This window comes from Labrus bergylta, chromosome 20, assembly GCF_963930695.1.
Source record: "Labrus bergylta chromosome 20, fLabBer1.1, whole genome shotgun sequence".
NCBI lineage: Eukaryota > Metazoa > Chordata > Actinopteri > Labriformes > Labridae > Labrus > Labrus bergylta.
In genome coordinates this window covers 17,862,839-17,868,970 of record NC_089214.1, presented here as the reverse complement: position 1 = coordinate 17,868,970, position 6,132 = coordinate 17,862,839, and positions in this window count along the sequence as shown.

Here is a 6,132-nt window from a genome sequence, read left to right as displayed (position 1 = left end):
TGATCTGTTTAACTGGTGTAACAGCTTTGACAGGTACTCTGATGTGTGTGTGTGTGTGTGTGTGTGTGTGTGTGTGTATATGAGAGATAAAAAGAGAGAGAGAGAGAGAGAGAGAGAGAGACAGCATGGAATAAAAACAATAATATCTTTTAATATCTTTAGTTGATTATTGCTATTTCAACATAGTTGGTGTATCAATGATAATCATAAAAAAAACTAAAACAAAACAACAATGCACCCCCCACAAATGTAAAAAGTCATTCTGAACACCTTCTCTCTCCCCCCCCCCCCCCCCCCCCCTCGACTTACAGTTGAAAATGTTATTTAAACAGTCCAGAATCCAAAGACTGAACATATGAAATCTGAAATAACATATAACACTGATGTTGACAGACAGTCAAAGTCAGGGTAAAAATGTTACCGTCTGTTGAGACTAGGTGGGTTTCTGTTGGTTTGTGGTATGCTGCAGTACTTACATGTTACATTCAATCTTTCCAATGATCATGACAACAATCCCACCTCTGGACGACATAAACATAATTTATCTGTAAATAAAATGTGTAATTATTACTCTGACATCTACTACTATTATTATAATAATCAGGGATTACATCAGTCTGCAGATTTCTGAGTTTTCACCCTGTCCCATTCTCACCACATGCGTTCAGTGAAACCCCCTCCCAAACACTGCTCTATGGATAAGTGGGACGATGTGGATTGCAAAGAACTTTGTGAGATTTAGGTCTACATAAAGGACCATACCAGAATATTTTACAAGTGATGGGAATTTCAGCTCTTTATGGTAATCTGGATCATTTGTCTCAGTAGTAATAGGAGAAACTGCTCTTCAATTGGCAACATTTTGGCTCCATTAAATCAGCAAAATGTAGCAATGTTTTGACCTGTGATTGATATGTGTGCATGTACTGAAATTACCACCAATAATTAACGGTTAATGGATTAACAGCTGACTAATCTGTATAATTCCCAATATAAAACATGAATGTAATACCACTGAGCGTTAGGTGTGCCTCTGGCAGAGAGGTGTGGAGAAAAGATCATCCCTTTATTCTGTGAAGTTGAAAATAACAACAAAAAGGGGGAAATGAAAATGGCTCTCAAACAGGAGGTGACCTACAAATCACTATTTTTCTGCCATTGTTTGCATTTATATAACATAAGTTTGAACATTTGAACTTGTACATGTAAGAAGTTGAATATTGTATAGCTCTGTCCAATATGCTCACGACAATTATAAAGCTAAAAATGAAATAAAAAAGTTATATAAGGTTAAAAATAGAACAAAGACAGGACTATCAGAATTTTTTTCCCCAAGAGTTTCTTAAGTTTTCACAGGAAAACAAACTCACAGCTCTTACAACTTCCCCCATGTGAAGGTAACATCTTTGGAAAGTGAAAGAAGACCTTTGTAATCACATCCACTCAGGCTTGAAGATAGAGTTTGCTTTCTCCTAATGGGATTAGTGTTGTGCGGATTTCTCTCAGTGAGAGCGTAAGCTTGACACTCTATCACGGTGAATGGCACAATTAGCTGCAGCGCTGCTGTCAGGTATTACTGGCATCTGCAGTGAGAAATTAGGCTAAACGACAAAATAAATGGACAGGAGCCTTGTGCACCCACACAGAACTCAATCCCACATCCCCCACCTTCCCTTGCCCTCGCTGTCTCCTTAGGCTCCCCTTCAGCCTTTCCTACCTCATTTTCCCCACTTCACGTTTTCTTCTCCTCTGCTATACTTCCCTTCACCTCCCACTCAACCTTACTTGCTTCCCCCCCCAACCTATTATCTTCCATTTACACTCCCTTTGCTTCCCCAATTGCCCTCTTTTGGCCTGCCTAACCAACCAGTGTCTACCCCTCAGTTATTGGATAATTTGGCTTTCTCCCACGTGTCTCTGTACTAATTAAATGTGGTGTACCCTGTCTGGAGAATGTCACAATTGATTTTTCTTCCCACAAAGCAGTGTGGAGCCATTTAATTTTGAGGACCTCACCCCGCCCGTCCCCAAAACACCCTTCATGAACACATGCCATTTCTTCCCTACGAGGAACTACATTGACTCTGCATTTAAAAGGCTAACTTTGTCCTATATCACCACTGACTGCTGACCCTCTCCGTCTCCTATGACCATGCTTTGTTGTCACTGTCCACCATGCTTGTATGTTCCAGGAGTCAAGGCCTGAGCTAAGTTTTCTCCTTCCTCCTTGTGTTTCTCCTGCAGTATCCCCCCCCTCCCTTGTGTTTCCTTTTGTCTCTCTCTGTTTGTCTCTGGGAGTAAAGGTCCTCAGCTCTCCTCACCTGCTCTACCTGATTTTGGCCTGCTCACCAATATCAAGTCATCATCCTGTAGTGCATATATATCCTGGTTCCTCATTCATTAAACACCAGATCAATCAGTGTACTTCTAAAGCCAGATTGTTACTGTTGTTCAAAAGAGATATTTCCGCGTGTTTAATCAGCCTACAAACCTGTTTCTCTTCTGCTCCAGGATCAACATTAGACTACAACCTGTCACCTTCAGCTCATGGGACACTGGATCATGCATTCAGCCAGCCCATCTCTCATTCCTCCACTACACCTCCAACTCAAAGTTATCCAACTGTATACTTAATTAAACCACTTCAACTTATTTTAACACAACACAATGATAGATGAATGCAAAAAGAAAAAGAGTCCAACTGATTTTGATGGATTGAAGTACCACTACTACACGTTATCGTCAAGCCTCATAACAATGAGCATGGTATGCTCACTGTAACTTTGCCAAATGTTGATTAGTGCTCATGATGGAATTAATGTTGGGTCTTTGTTTATAACAATGAGTAGGGCTGGGCGATATGACTAAGTGTTGTTATATAAAAAATGTTCATATCAGGCAATAATGATAATTATCACGATAAATGTCAAATGATTATTTATTTCAAATTGAGGCTGATTTTCCTGAATGGAATTTGAAGAATCAAGCTGGTTAATTGTGGTTAAATTATTGGTTATTGTCAGAACATGACAAACTATAGTTGAACAAAGGAGCATTTCACATAAGCACAGTGCACGGTGTTGGAAAACGCTGAGAAGGTTGTATAGCGATAATTATCGTTGCTGTTTTATCGCCCAGGCCTGACAATGAGTAAGGTCTTTTACCTGCTGTAAAGTGTCTTGAGATAATATGTGTTATGAATTGACACTTTAAACAGGTTAACAGGGTAGGTGTTCTCTTTTTTTGCAGAACTATCACACTAGTTGCTGAAAATGTATCTAGTTGTAATACATTATGGTCTTTTGATTCTTTTGCATGATATGCCATAACTCCGTTTCACGTATTCAACAACCCTCCTCAGGACATCCCCCTTATTTATCTCTTGTCTCAAGCTGATCATGTAGAAACTAGAGGTAGTTCTTCAATCAGGGTCATCAATCAATCAATTTTTATTTTGTATAGCACCAATTTATAACAAATGTTATCTCAAGACACTTTACAAAAAGCAGGTACAATACTCATAAGGTCCAAACTAATGTTGTCCATAAATTATGATGTAGAATGACACATTTGATTTGTGCTGGTGAAAAAAAAAGTGAGAGAAAATAGCAAGAGAGCGCAATGAAGAGAGCCATGACAAATGTGCTTTTGCTATCAGGCGTCTGCTAAGCAAGATGAGACTTTTTCACCCTGACAACAAACAGAGATATCAGTGATATTAAAACAGACAAAGCCATTTTAACCTACTTGGCACAATTTGCCTGGAGTTAATAGTCAGTTGTGGGAGATTTGATCAGCAGTGAGCCGAGTGGATTACATCCAGTTCAAACGGTCCAAGTAGCTGTCTCTTCTCATTACATCAGTACCGCTGCTGGCTAAATCAGAGAGAGGAAAAACTGCTGCCAAAGGATGGAATTGTCAAAGTGTGAGCGTGTGCATGTGAGAGTGTGTTTGTGTGTGTATCTTTCAGCTTCAACAGCAAAAAAGTGGGTTTGTTGGAGGGCGCAATACGTGTGTCAGAATGTTTTTTTTATTTTTTGCAAAGACACAGAAAATACAACAGCAAATACTAACTGTGTTTTTGCTCTTTGAAGGTGATTTTTGCTTGATAAGTCCCTCATTAAATGCCTTTAAATTATAAATAGAATTTGTTTTCATAAGAAATGATTCAGCTCTTTCCATTCAGCGTTTAAGTTGTGTGGTGCCTGATTTTTGTTCCCCCTATCCAAACAACCACATATTCTTATTAGCATACATGACGCATCGCAAAGCAGAAACCTACGGGTTCCACAGTGGAGTGAAGAACTAAAGTAGTCTGCGTGTACCCTTTATAAATGTACAATGTTAGATGTTAAGTGACCCACTAAGCTATTCAGTGGCTCTTCTGCTCGGAGAATTGTAAGTGCCTGAACAGGGGGATACAGGAGACCAGAGATGGGAGCTTCTGTTGCTCCATTTCTGTGTTAGGTACAAACACCTTTTGAAAACAATACACACAGAGTTAGGCCTATTGTTAGCAGGACATCATCCATCAAAAGTCACTATGTAGACCACCAACACAAAAACTTTGAACCAGTGCATTTTTTAAATTAGTCTCAGGGTCAGAAAGGCTCCTCTGTTAAAACACGATTGCACACATTTTTGGATGCTACAGTAGTATTTGCATACAAACTTATTTCTTGTATAATCTATATATTGACTTGTTACTTTTTCATCTATTGACTGTGACTATAAGATTAGCCTCATGACTTTTTCTATGCATGTTTTCTCTCTTTGTAAGCTGTTTTTTCCACTAGAGTCCAACTACTAACTTCTAATTGATAACCAACAGTTGTCATAATAACAGAGGTTGTTCATCAGAGACTCTGCAGCAATTCACAGTCTCCTTACCAACTCACTGCCACTTTTGACTTGCTGCTGAGCCACTTTCTATGGATGGGATTTGAGGCTGATTGTCATGAGAACTAGCTAGCTTGGTCACTGAAATGACTTGACTGAATGTAATGGAACACACGCAACAACAACAAACCAGAAGTCCCTCTCGCTGTAATATATGGGGCAGTAATAAATATTATATTCCACTGGTTTACTTTCTTAGTTAGAGAAAGTTTGTGTAAAGCCATGGAGTTGAAGTTTGTCTTAATAACCTGAGAGATATTTAGGGCTTCTGAGAATAATACTGCCGGCTAATATGGACAAATTATAACAAAGTATATAACAACTAACACAAGATCTGATTATGGGTATAATTATTATTTTAATCTTGGGATGTCTCTAACAAGTAGTCATGGAATTATTTAACTTAGTTTTCAGCAGGTGGGGTTGCCATTTCAGCCAAATCAAAAAAGCCCCCGAGTGGTGAGAAATCCTCATTATCACTCAAAATAAGAGCGCTGCATGATAGTCAATGGCAACATTTTGCCCCTGTATACGAAGGCGCTATATATAAACAATAAAAAAAAGGTTCACCTCTTATTAATCAACCTTATTTGTGTAGCGCAAAAATCACTACAAATGTTATTACAAGACACTTTCCAAAAAGAGCAGGTCTCGAGGGGACTCTTTGTTATATCACTACTATTACTGATGGAGGCGGAAAGATGTTTGATTGGTGGTTATTGTCCCATTAAACTGAAACTATCGGTTTCATCCATAGCACAGATATGCTGAGCATTGCAACGTTAACTATGTGTTTATTACGGTTACCATGACAACAAGGCCTAGTACTGTAATGCCAGTAGTTAATCGTGTCTTATGCACCTTCTGGCCTACAGGTAGTTGCAGTTGGACTCATTTTAAACATTGTAATGGTAACAATTTCACTAAATGTGTGATGTGAAGTCATTGAGGAAAAAAAATCACAAATGACTTTGCTGATTTCAGATGTTTTAGCTCACTTCAGTAAAATATAAATAGCAACTGAAGATATAGTTTGTTCACCTTTCACTGAAGGCTGCATTACAATCAAAAGGGACTTCAATAAAGATCTGCACTGAGTCTGACCGACTAAACCTCGAATGGGGATGGGTTAGATGGGAGAAGGTTGGCTGCGAGGAAAAGAGAAAGTTAAAATAAGAGGAAGTTCACAACATAATTGGACTGCCTGGATTAGAGGAGAGAGTCAGGCAGGAT